This window comes from Cornus florida, unplaced genomic scaffold, assembly GCF_030987335.1.
Source record: "Cornus florida cultivar Cherokee Brave unplaced genomic scaffold, ASM3098733v1 CherokeeBrave_3.0.0_Hap2_Chr04, whole genome shotgun sequence".
NCBI classification, from domain to species: domain Eukaryota; kingdom Viridiplantae; phylum Streptophyta; class Magnoliopsida; order Cornales; family Cornaceae; genus Cornus; species Cornus florida.
In genome coordinates, this window is record NW_026775574.1 from 87,925,923 (window position 1) to 87,939,868 (window position 13,946).

Below are 13,946 nucleotides of genomic sequence, written 5' to 3' on the forward strand. Positions count from 1 at the left end.
ATCGTCAACTTTGCCTTCAATGGCAAAGTTCAAATCCAACTAGAAATAGGAGATATCAAGCCTTGAATCTTGTAGATTTAAACAGAGACATAATTTTAGGGAGAGAGTGTATGGTTCAGCTATGGAGGAAGAAAGAATGGCCACAAATTGATTATATGATCCTTGTATATAATCCCATGGTCAAGTGGGATCCAAATTGACCACATAATGTCAATTTTGCCCTTTATATGTATAAATACGCCAAACATGTTACAATTAGTCTAATTTAAGCACATAACCACCTAGATATACACTAAATAATATATATGCAATGCAATGACCTCGAAAAATAATCCCGAGTGCGAAAAATCCAGGTGCGGACTCACACGGGACCTCCCGGATCAAAAATCCGAAAAATGCAAAACGACCCCAAATATATTTCTAAAAGTCCTAAACTGAAAGAAATGTCCCCAAACTACTCTCCAAACCTACGTGTCATGCTAATAGGTGTGTGGCACGCAAAACAAGACGAGAAAAATAAATAAATCCAAAAAATAAAAAAATACCTGAAAAAAATGGAAAATCGGAACACATTACAATCTCCCTAACTTAAAGAGATTTTGTCCCTGAAATCAAGCCAGGAAGAAAACAGCTCTGGGTACTTGGAATGAACTTCCTGCCCCCGTTCCCAAGTAGCCTCCTGAACTTCGGGATGTCTCTATAGAACCTCCACTAACGATATTGCCTTGTCTGTCAACACCTTCTACCGTATGTCAAGAATCTGAACTGGTCCCTCATTGTAAGAAACATCATTGTCAATATCCACATCAACCTAACTAAAAACATGAGATGGATCTGGCTCATACTTTCATATGATCGACACATAAAAAACATTATGGGCTCTGTCCATCTGTGGTGGCAACTCAAGTCTGTAGGTAACATCTCCTACACGCTCCAGAATCTCAAAAGGTCTAATAAATCATTGCGACAACTTACCATTCTTCCCAAACCTCATCAATCCCTTCCGTGTAGGGACCCTCAGAAAGATGTGGTCCCCCACCTCAAAGGATAAATGTCGTCTCCACTTATCCACATAACTTTTCTATCGACTTTGAGCTGTAATCAATCTCTATCTAATTAGCTTAATCTTCTCAGTAAAAAAATTCGATATATTCTCGACTCCTTCCCATTCTCACTTTACTTACATCCCCGGCCAAAATTGACAAAACTTGTTTGATTTTTTTACTTCAAAAAAAATATATTAGATGGTTATAGACCATTAACACTTGATGATAATTTTCCATCGATCAAAACAAGTAAATTCTCCCATATTTGTTGCAATAATTGAAATTTTCTATGAATAAAATTGTAGGGTCAATACTTTAACATCAACAATAATTCAATTTGGTCATTTTGTAGACTTAAATGTCACCACAAAATATATAAAAATACATACTAATTAAAAAAAATTAAAAATAATATTATAACCATAACAAAAGTCAATTCCTTGTGTGTGAGTATCAATTTAAAAATAATAATAATAATAATCATAACAAAAAATTTAATTTTCATTTAACTTTTTATTTATATATATATATATATATATATATGTTCATTCCAGAATCGTTTAGGATACATGTGAGAGCTTCGTCAAGTCAAGTCAAGTCAAAATTCAGATTAGTTTCGAAAATTCCATAAATATTAACTGAAAAGGAAGAAAATCGGAAGAACTGACGTTCTCATAAGCCAATCGTTCTACTTCCTCAAAGTTACTCAAAAAAAGAATATAATCTATTACTACCCTTTTCTATTATATTCTTAAATATTTTCATGCCATTTGATGACATGAGAAATTTTGAATAGCTTATGTTTTCAGGATATCGAAGACATTTGAAACTACATTAAGAAACTGCATTAAGTTGTTCCATTGTAACATGAATATCATGATTTTGGAATAAGGAACTATTATTTTTACATAGGAAGAAAAATTGCATACATCTTATACTTCCCAAATCCTGAAATAATGAGAATCTTGTACACTGAATTTGCTCTTTAAAAAAATTACTAGTGTATGAAATAATATAGCCTCTAACAAAACATGACTTGTCTCACAAAAGTTAAATTCAATCAAAACTCACTTGGAAAATGAAAAATACTAGAGCATGGATTAAAATAACATCCAATTCCATGCAACAAAATTGAGAGAATGCGATTTCTATGACATTTTTCACCAGTTATATTTTTTGTTATAATGTCCACATCATAAATTATAATATTAGTTGGAAATATCTTTTTTGTTTGATTAATTCATTTTGACATACTATTATATATTATAATTTAGCAAAATCCAAAACAACCAGCAGAGAGATTTTGTAGTCATTTGATGCATTCATATCCCACATGAACACAAAACTTCATTTTTAGCTGTTTGGTTCGGCCTAAAACTCAGTTTTCTAATTTAATTGGTTCGGCAGCTGCTAAAATCAACCAGTTGATGCCAATTTTTTTTAAAAATGAAATAAATAAATAATTGTGGAAACCATACCAATGAAAAGCTTATTTGGGTCTCATTGATGCCTTACTCATCTTGTTATTTACGTTGGGAGGTTATTTCCAGGTAGAAAAAAGACATGAATAACCTGACAAGAATTGCATCTCAACAATTAAAGCAATACCCTTTTAGGGTATGTTTGGAATGACTTGTTAACAAATCATGTGTGATATATATTCGCTATTAGTCATTGCACAACCCTGCCACTGTGATTTGCAGTCGCGATGTAACGAATTTAAGTGAATATTAATATAAATTAATTTATTCAACTGATTCATAAAGTGTGTAATAATTTTAGATATTTAAAAAAAATGTTACAAATTAAATAATACAGCCAACCATGCCTCCAACTCTGACTCATGTTCTGAAGTTGATTTTTACCAATTTGCTAACTCTTTTTGGCACAAGTTCCAATACATAATTTTATATTGATAATCAAATATAATCTAAGCAGCTACGGGTTCATTGAAGTGTTTTTTACTTTCCATAACAATGATGTTGAGCAGATAACAAAAAGATATACATTGAAATATATTATATATATATATATATATATATATATAATATTTAAATTAGGACATTTGTGGGTGGTGATGATATATATATGTATATATCTATCCTAATGTCCCTAACACAACTCTTTAAAAAAATACCTTTTGTCTAGTTCAATAATAAAGCTTATCATAGCAAAGTAGGATTAATCTCTGAATTTGAAACCAGAGCTTATATATATATGTGTGTGTGTGTGTGTTATTGGCCATAATTCATAAGAACATTTTCCATGGCTAACCACCACTACCATCGTAAAAACCATGACCAAAATGGTCTAAAACAAACCGAAGTTGTTGTAGTAATGGTCCCTCTTCAAGCACAGAGCCATCTCAACCAGCTCCTCCAACTCTCCCGACTTATCTCCTCCTATGACATACCGGTCCACTATGTCTGCACCACCACCCACATCCGCCAAGCCAAGCTTGGACCTCGGTGAAGAAGAAAGGAAAAATTGGCACGTTAGACAGCCACGTATAAGGAGTCGGTAAGTGTCGGGTGAACAGTGGCTGTGTAACGACCCAAACTCAGGGGTCCAGATCATTATTCGGGTTCTTAACCGAATCCGAGGTCATCTAAGAGCATTACGGTCATTTCTAATGTCAAGATAAAATTAATGCATCACACTAAGCTTTATTGTGCACCATGGTATCATCAAATGGGTCGGGATTAGACAAGAGGGGAGAAGAAATGAAAACTGGGAAGCAATAGGAACCGGTCGACATGTGTAGGGTACACGTCGACTGGTTCAGCTAAATCACGTTGACCGGATTGGCTCTGCGCTTTGTACCCCTTCTACCTAGATACCAATTGACGCTTAGACACCCACACATCGACTAATTTGTGCTCCATTGGCCTTTAAGGCCTGACTTTGATGGTTTAAGTTCCCAACATCCATTTTGGTCCATTTGCAACCTTAGAAATGGTCCAATTATGTCCCGAAACATAAATTTGATAGGTTACGACTACAAATAACATCCATGCATTTGATTAAACCAAAAACGATATTGATACATCACATGTGAGTAAAATGGTTCCGGTTACATTAAAATATGGCCATAAGGCCTTACAAGGATTCAAAAATACTAATAAGGCCGCAAAATAGATACATAACATAGCTTAGAACAAGCTCATAACAAAAGAATTACACAACCCTTTACAAATTCATCATTTACATCGAAATTATAGCTCAAAATAGACTAAAGGCCTAGTTTACAAAAGAAATTCATAGTCTATCATGAGAGATGCTGTGGGTCATACGTGTATTATCTCCTTTCCAATTCTTGAAAAATGGTAAGAAAGGGGTGATTATAATGGCTCAGTAAGAGTTGCCTAAAACGCACTCCTTAATGATCCCGTAAATCTAACATAAAGCATAAAATAAGAGAAAGAGGATCATGCTTAATTTAGGAAAACAAATAACCACCATATAATCCAAGTCCAGTAAATGCAATGTCAGTGCAATGCTAATGTTTCTCCCCATTTTTCAAAATCCTTTCCAACACCATAACCATCAAACCATTAATGTAACCCGGCCCAATGTGACTCCCTGGCATCACAAGAGGAGGATTGACTAACTATCTCTGACCTAAGGTAACTCCTTAGCGTCATTTGGGCCTTAGGTAACTCAACCACGTGTAGGGCAGTCACCCTACGTCCCCTCTAGGTGCCATTAACACTATGGACACAAGGAAATTCCTTGCCGTCTAGTTTTCGCAAACTTCTTTTCAAAAATCCTTCCCAAACCACTTGTTCATTAAAAAAAAAAAAAAAAAATCAATTTCCCATTTCAACCCCAATGTCAATGCTATGAATGTTACATATATTTCAATGTCATACTAATATGAAAATTCACACATTGAACCATAATCATACTTGCATGCTTTAAATATAAGTAACTCAATAATTTATCATTCAATAAACTTATCACTCATGGTATTTTAAACATGTAAAGCATGTAATAATATCATTCAAGTGTATATCTTCACCATATTATAAATACCATTTAATTTTACACAATCACTTATAGCACAACAATCTTGCTTTACACACATTTATGCCTTAATAGACATGAACAAAGCTTACAATTTAACATGCTATGGTAAAATTATTAAGAAAATAATTCACAAGAATCAAAGAAATCGAGCTTTAGAAACCCCTACATCAAGATCCAAGCCAAAGCCCCAAAATCCCCAAACTTTTTACATTCTAAAGTTGTCCAATTGAAAATCGTCTGCGATCAAATTGCAGCTTTCGTCGTGCTCATCAACTTTGCCTTCAATAGCAAAGTTCAAATCCAAGTAGAAATAGGTGAAATCAAGCCTTGAAGCTTGTAGATAAAAAGAGAGACATATTTTTAGGGAAAGAGTGTATGGTTCGGCTGTGGAAGAAGAAAGAATGGCCACAAATTTGATTATATGGTACTTATATATAATCCCATGGTCAAGTGGGGTCCACATTGACCCCATAATGTCAAATTTTCCCTTTATATATATAAACACACCAAACATGTTACAATTAGTCTAATTTAAGCACATAACCACCTAGATATACACCAAATAATATACATGCACTACAATGACCTCGAAAAATAATCCCGAGTGCGAAAAATTCGGGTGTAGACCCACACAGACCTCTTGGACAAAAAATTCAAAAATTGTCAAAATGACCCCAAATACATTTCTAAGAGTCACAAACTCAAAAAAAATGTCTCCAAACTATTCTCCAAAACTACATGTCACGCTAACAGGTACGTGGCACGCACAAACGAGGCAAGAAAAATAAATAAATCCAAAAAATCAAAAAATAACCAGAAAAATAGAAAATCGAAAAACATTGCAATCTCCCTAACTTAAAGAGATTTTGTCCCCAAAATCAAGCCAGGGGAAGAAAATAGCTCTGGGTACTTGGATGAACTTCTTGTTCCCGTTCCCAAGTAGCCTCCTCGACTCCGTGATGTCTCCATAGAACCTTCACTGGCGGTATCGTCTTATCCCTCAACACCTTCTGCCTTGTGTTAATGATCTAAACTAGTCCCTCCTCGTAAGAAATATCCTTATCAATATCCACATCAACCTAACTGAAAACGTGAGATGGATCCAGCTCATACTTACGTAAGATCGGCACATGAAAAACATTATAGATTCTATCCATCTATGGTGGCAACTCAAGTCTGTAGGCAACCTCTCTACACTATCTAGAATCTCAAAAGGCCTAATAAATTATGGCGATAACTTGCTAGTACTCTTCCCAAACCTCATCAATCCCTTCTTAGAACGACCCTCAGAAAGATATGGTCCCCCACCTCAAAGGATAAATGCCGTCTCAGCCTATTTGCATAACGCTTCTGTCAGCTCTGAGCTGTAATCAATTTCTGTCTAATCAGTTTAATCTTCTCAGCAAAAAAATTAGATATATTCTCAACTCCTTCCAATTCTCACTTTACTTACATCCCTGGCCAAAATTGACTAAAGTTGTTTGATATTTTTACTTCAAAAAAATATATATTATATGATTATAGACCATTAACACTTGATCATGATTTTCCATCAAAACAAGTAAATTCTCCTGTATTTGTTGCAATAGTTGAAAATTTCTATGAATAAAATTGTAGGGTCAACACTTTAACATCAACAATAATTCAATTTGGCCGTTTTGTAGTCTTAAATGTCACCACAAATTATATCCATAAATATTAATTCAAAAGCTAGGAAGAAAATCGACCTATTCACCAACAGGCCTGTGGCCTAGCGGTATAAGGCTCCTACTTCTCAAAGGGAGGTCAAGAGCTTGAACCTCAGTGGAGACAGTGTAGTTGAGTCCCAACTAAAGAGGAAAAGACAAAAAAAAAAAAAAAAAAAAAAAAAAAAAAAAAAATCGACCTACTCCCTCAAAGTTGCTCAGAAAAAGAAGTTATTCTATTACTACCCTTTTCTATTATATTTTGAAATATTTACATGCCATTTGATGGCATGAGAAAATTTGAATAGCTTATGTTTTTAGGATATAGAAGACATTTGAAACCAAGGGCGAAGCCAATGTATGCCCGGGGGCCACTTGCCCCACTATACATATAGAATTTTTTAAATATTTTATGTGTATATATGGAATTTTTTATATAATGCCCCCCCTAAAATTATTAGTTTTTAAAATTATCTCTTATTTTTCTAATTTTTTTCCTAATTTACTCTTCAAATTCCTTAAAAAAGTTAAAATTTTCCTTGTTAAATTAAATTTTAATGGTTTCCTTTTTAAGTTATCATTAGTCTTTTTCATTTTTTCCCCTTTTTCTTATTTTTTTTTTTCTTTTACTCCTTTAAATAATTTTATTTTTCTCTTAACATTGCACAACACTCCCCCCCCCCCCCAAAACTGCATTAAGTTGTTCCATTGTAACATGAATATCATGATTTTGGAATAAGGAAATATTATTTTTACATAGGAAGAAAAAATGCATACATCTTATACTTCCCAAATCCCGAAATAATGAGAATCTTGTACGCTGAATTTGCTCTTTACAAAAATTACTAGTGTGTGAAATAATATAGCCTCTAACAAAATATAACTTGCCTCACAAAAGTTAAATTCAATCAAAACTCATTTGGAAAATGAAAAATACTAGAGTATGGATTAAAATAACATCCAATTCCATGCAACAAAATTGAGAGAATGCGATTTCTATGACATTTTTCACCAGGTATACTTTTTGTTATAATGTCCACATCATAAATTATAATATTAGTTGGAAATATTTTTTTTGTTTGATTAATTCATTTTGACATAATATTATATATTATAACTTAGCAAAATCCAAAACAACCAGCAGAGAGATTTTGTGGTCATTTGATGCATTCATATTCCACATGAACTCAAAACTCCATTTTTAGCTGTTTGATTCGGCCTAAAACTCAATTTTCTAATTTAATTAAAACTCAATTTTCTAATTTAATTGGTTCGGCAGCTGCTGAAATCAACCAGTTGATGCCAATTTTTTTAAAAATAAATAAATAAACAATTGTAGAAACCATACCAATGAAAAGCTTATGTGGGTCTCATTGACGCCTTACTCTACTAGTTATTTACGTCAGGAGGTTATTTCTAGGCAGAAAAAGACGTGAATAAATTGATGAGAATTGAAGATACGTGGACAGCTAAGATTCCTTTTAGGCATCTCCACAATAAAAGCAATACCTTTAGGGGATGTTTGGAATGACTTGTTAATTAATCATGTGTGATATATATTCGCTATTCATTGCACAACCTTACAACCATGATTTATAATTCCGGTGTAATAAATTTAAGTAAATATCAATATAAATTAACCGATTTAAATAATTCATAAAAGTATGTAATAATATTAAACTCTTAAAGAAAAATTACAAATTAAACAATACAACCAACCATGCCTCCAACTCTGGCTCGTGCCCTGAAGTTGATTGCTACCAATTTACTAACTCTTTTTGGCACAAGTTCCAATACATAATTTTATATTTGACAATCAAATATAATCCAAATAACTGCACGTTCATTAAAGGTGTTCTTTTATTTTCCACAACAATGACGTTGAGTGGATAACAAAAAGATAGACATTGAAATTGAGATCATCACCACCAACAAAAGTCCTAAATTCAATATTATATATATATATATATATATATATATCCTAACGTCCCTAACACTACTCTTTAAAAAATTACCTTTTGTTTGGTTCAATAATAAAGCTTATCATAGCAAAGTTGGATTAATCTCTGAATTTGAAACCCGAGCTTATATATATATATATATATATATGTTATTGGCCATAATTCAGAATAACATTTTCTTGGTCTTAGAAAGAAAGAACTCTTCCATGGCTGACCACCACTACCATCATAAAAACCATGACCAAAATGGTCTAAAACAAACCGAAGTTGTTGTAGTAATGGTCCCTCTTCCAGCACAGAGCCATCTCAACCAGCTGCTCCAACTCTCCCGACTCATCTCCTCCTATGACATACCGGTCCACTATGTCTGCACCGCCACCCACATCCGCCAAGCCAAGCTTCGCGTCCATGGTTGGAACCCTCTCGACATCGCCAACATCCATTTCCATGAGTTGTCAACCCCTGCTTGTATCTCTCCTCCCAACCCCAATGCCTCCATTCAATTTCCCTCCCATCTCCAACCATTATTTGAAGCCTTAACACAGCTTCGCCAACCCACTGCGGCCATTTTTCGCGCGCTCTCATCCACTGCAAAACGAGTTATCATCATTCATGACTTCATGATGTCTTCTGTTGTTCAGGATGTCACTTGTATCCCAAACACTGAGTCCTACATGTTCCATAGTGTTTCGGCTTTCGCTACTTTCTCTACTTGTGGGAAATATTGGGAAAACCCTTCCCACTTGATGCCAAAATAGTCGAAGACCTTCCTTCCATGGAAGGATGTTTCACTCCAGAGTTCATAGAACTTGTTGACACGCAAACTAATTACTTAAACTTTAGTTCTGGTTATCTATTCAACACATGCAAGGCAATAGAAGGTGTATTTCTTGATTTTCTTGCAAGAGAAGAGATTACAGCCAAAAGCGTAAAGCAATGGGCAATTGGACCATTCAATCCAGTGGAAGTATCTGATGAAACTCAACGCCACAAATGCTTGGAATGGCTGGACAAACAGGCCCCAAACTCGGGGATATTTGTGTCTTTTGGGACGACAACTTCATTGAGAGACGAACAAATCAAAGAGCTCGCGCTTGGACTGGAACGAAGTGAGCAGAAGTTCATTTGGGTATTGAGAGATGCAGAAAAAGGAGATGTGTTTGTGGGAGAAACAAGAAGAGCTCAACTGCCAAAAGGGTTTGAAGAAAGAGTGGAAGGAAAGGGAATGGTGGTGAGAGATTGGGCACCTCAATTGCAAATTCTCGGACACGAATCAACAGGAGGGTTCATGAGTCACTGTGGTTGGAATTCATGCATGGAGAGCATTAGTATGGGAGTGCCAATTGAGGCATGGCCTGTGCATTCAGACCAGCCGAGGAACACTATGCTCATAACAAAGTTGCTCAAGGTTGGCCTAGTGGTCAAGGATTGGGCGCGTCGTGATGAGTTGGTAAGCTCATCACGGTTGAAACAGCTGTGAAAAAATTGATGGTGTCAAAGGAAGGAGATTACTTGAGGAAGAGAGTGGTGGAAATGAGTGGCGCTGTCAAGCAGTCGGTGGAGGAAGGCGGTGTGTCACGCATGGAGTTGGATTCTTTCGTTGCACATATCACCAGATCATAGATAGGTTGGTTAATTTGTCAAGAAATTTAGGAAAAAAAAAAAAAAAAAAAAAACTTAGTTGATGTTGGTGTAGTCCAAAGCTTTAAGCGTCAATAAAGTCATCATTTGTTCCTGTTTCATCATGTTAATTCATAAGACAAATACAATAAAAAAATAAATAAAAACTTAGTTGATGTTGGCGTAGTCCAAAGCTTTAAGTGTTAATAAAGTCATCATTTGTTCGGGTGTCATCATGTTAATTCATAAGACAAATACAATATTTTAAATATATTAAAACATAATATAGAAAGGAAAAAGGGAAAACAAAGGCTATTTTAGGTTGAACGAACTTCATTAAATTTGGTGACATAATTCAATCAATTTAAGACCAGTGTCTAAAAGCAAACTTAGATTTAAATTGAGTATTACTCAACTATTTGGCTTTGACCCATTCCTCATTCATTCTATTCATGGTCAAAAAAATTCGGCAACTCAAATCGACTACGACAACCAAAACCACATCAACAAACACAACTTCTGCAACATCAACAAACACAACTTCTGCAACATCAACAAACACAACTTCCGCATCCCTTTCGTCTGCAGCTGCCAGATCTGAGAGGGGATCCCATCATCCTCGCCCCCACCTGCTCCTACGACACCCTCCCCTTCCCTTTCTGTTACCTCTTTCTACTTTCTCTCATCTCTCTCTCTCCAACGTAACTCCAAGTACAGAAACGAAGGGAGATCCAGCAAGTAGCGTGCGAAAGGAGGGGACATCCGGCACTCCTTTCCTGCCAGCTTTGACTTAGCACTGGTCTAGTCTAGCCGTTTCTGGCCCGTATATATTGGCTACAGCTACCCAACAGTCGCTTCTTCTGCAAACACCGACGACTGCCCAATACCTCTCTGGGCTCACCGGTTGCACCCATCGGCCGTAGCTACCATTACCAAGCGACCACCCGTCGAGGCACTCACCATCGTCACCACCCCCTACCTCACCGGCGAACCCCACCACCATCAATGTTTTCTCTATATCATAAATGTGACCTTGAAAACCAAATCAGAACCCAGAAGACCCATCAACAATGTACCAAAAACCCCCCTCTCTCTCTACTCACTCTTTATCTACATAATAATATACACACACAACAAATCTCTATATTGATATACATATATATGTATATATATGCTTGTCTCATTGGGTTTGTTTTTGGTTGGTTTGTTGAGGAGGGTAACGAGCGTCTGAATCTGAGGTGAGATTGAAGTGGTGGCCATAGAAGGTGATGGATTGAACTCTTTGGATTTGTAGATGGAGATGGATCAACCCCAATTTCATTAAGAGTTTGAGAAACTAAATGGATCACCATATATATATATTTTTTGACAACGAAAATGGGTCCCTGTTTTAGGTAATGGTTTTTAGAGAGAGAGATTACTAAAGAGATAAAGATAATTTTAACGGAGAAGATGGATTCACCGGTGGTCGCGGAATGTTCGCCGGAAAAATGGATTCGTCGTCGATCTATTAGAGTGAAAAGGAGATGAGGGAGAGGGAAAGGGGATCCGATTCAACCAAGAAAAAAGGGGGGAAGATGAGGAAGCTGAGGATGATTTGGAGAGGGTCGGCAGCATAGACATCTGCATTGATTTGGAGAGGGTCGGCAACTTAGACATCTGCGTTGATTAGGAGAGGCTGGGCAGCTTGGACCTCGGTGAAGAAGAAAGCAAAAATTAGCACGTTAGACGGCCACGTATAAGGAGTTGGCAAGTGGCGGGTGAACAGTGGTTGGGCATTGTAGGCTTGTAGCACCACTCAAAAGTAAAATGTTAAAGTAACGAGTCAAACTCGAATAGTTAGATAATATCCAATTTAATTTTAACTATACTTTTGAACACTTTGTTTACATCCTATTTTTCCACTTTCCAGAATAAGATTGCTCTGGTCAATTCCAATGGAAAGGTACTACGATGTTCCAATGAAAAGTCTTGGGACACATGGTAGCCAAGGAAGTAAGCTATTACATGCAAAGTCATGGGACACATGGCAGCCTAGGAAGCTGGTCGATTCTAATGGAAAGGTACAATGATGTTCTAGTAGAAAGTCTTAGGACACTTAGCAGCCAAGGAAGTGAGCGATTATAAATAGTTATATGCAAAGTCATGGGACACATGGCAACCTAGGAAGCGAGCGGTTACAAGTGGTTACATGTAAAGTCATAAGACACATGGCATCCTAGGAAGCAAGCGGTTACATACAAAGTCATGGGACACATGGCAGCCTAGGAAGCAAGTCGATTTCAATGAAAAGTAGTACGACGTTCCAGTGGAAAGTTTTTGGACACATGGCAGCCAAGGAAATAAGCGGTTATATGCAAAATCATAGGACACATAGCAACCTAGGAAACAAGTGGTTACATGTAAAATTATGTGACACATGGTAACCTAGGAAACAAGCGGTTACATACAAGCTACCATTACTAAATTCTATAAATAAGGAATAATATTGTAACTTAGAAGGCCTGTTTAACGCCAAACACAACATTTCAATACAATATTACTTTTCACTGTAATGCACTTACAATATGATTAGTTTTAGTCATGCACTTTACTTTTCACTAGATAATTTTACAGTCAATTCCTTTACTTTCATAAGTAATGTAATTCTTCCTAGCCAATTAACTATCTCGAAGTCTTTTATCAAAGGAAAAAAGAACCCTGAGGTGTTCATTCCAGACCTCATCACAGTCACTTGGTCTCGCAATCTTCCTTCTGGAATATTGTTTAAATCTCTCTTCAGAACTACTGCAGTTCCTGGCACGCCCATCCAGTTCCAATCGGAACCGACCACTTTTACAGGCCAAACATAGTGGCACGCCTGGTGGGACAATTGGGAAAATATATTTCTTATGGCATATCTAAGCTTTGAACGTGAAGAGTACTATCGAATGAGGGACGAAGAATGTGACATGTACTACCTACGTAAAGCGTGCTACCAAAGATACCTAAGGGTAGCCGAAGAACGTGAACAATATTTTCGAGTTATGTCACAGGTGCAGACAGTGCAGGTGCCACTTGCACAATTGATGCCCATTCCAGTGATGCAGTATGTGCAGAATCCAGCCTTAGTGGTTATACCCCAACAGGTTTCCATGATGTTTTTACTAATAATGTGCATCATTTTAGGTCTTGTCAGGGTACGGCTCAGGCTGGTCAATCGGAAGTTAGCTGTACTTTTCACCTAATACTACTCAATAATCAGTCGTTCCGGTGAATAGGCCAAGTACGTTTATTAAGGGTAGTCATTTCCATCAATATGTGCATACCATACCACAGGTGCAGATAGTGCAGGTGCCACCTGCACAATTGATGCTTATTCCAGTGACACAGCATGTACAAAATCCAGCCTTGATGGTTATACCCTAATAGGTTTGCCATGATGTTTTTACTAATAATGTGCATTATTTTGGGTCTTATCAGGGTACGGCTCAGAATGGCCAATTAGGAAATCAGCCGTCCTTTCCACCTAATTTTACTCAACAGAATATGCAGCCACCTGTTGCCATTCCTCAAAGGCCACCTTAGGTTTTTCCTATGGCAGGCAGGGGACAACCTCTTCCAAA

General features: G+C 36.4%; 1 pseudogene; it reads left to right on the forward strand.

Annotated features, from left to right (window-relative positions):
• Window positions 1–8,889: 8,889 nt before the first annotated feature.
• On the forward strand, window positions 8,890–10,872 carry LOC132303815 (zeatin O-glucosyltransferase-like; annotated as a pseudogene).
• The last annotated feature ends 3,074 nt before the right edge of the window (window positions 10,873–13,946 follow it).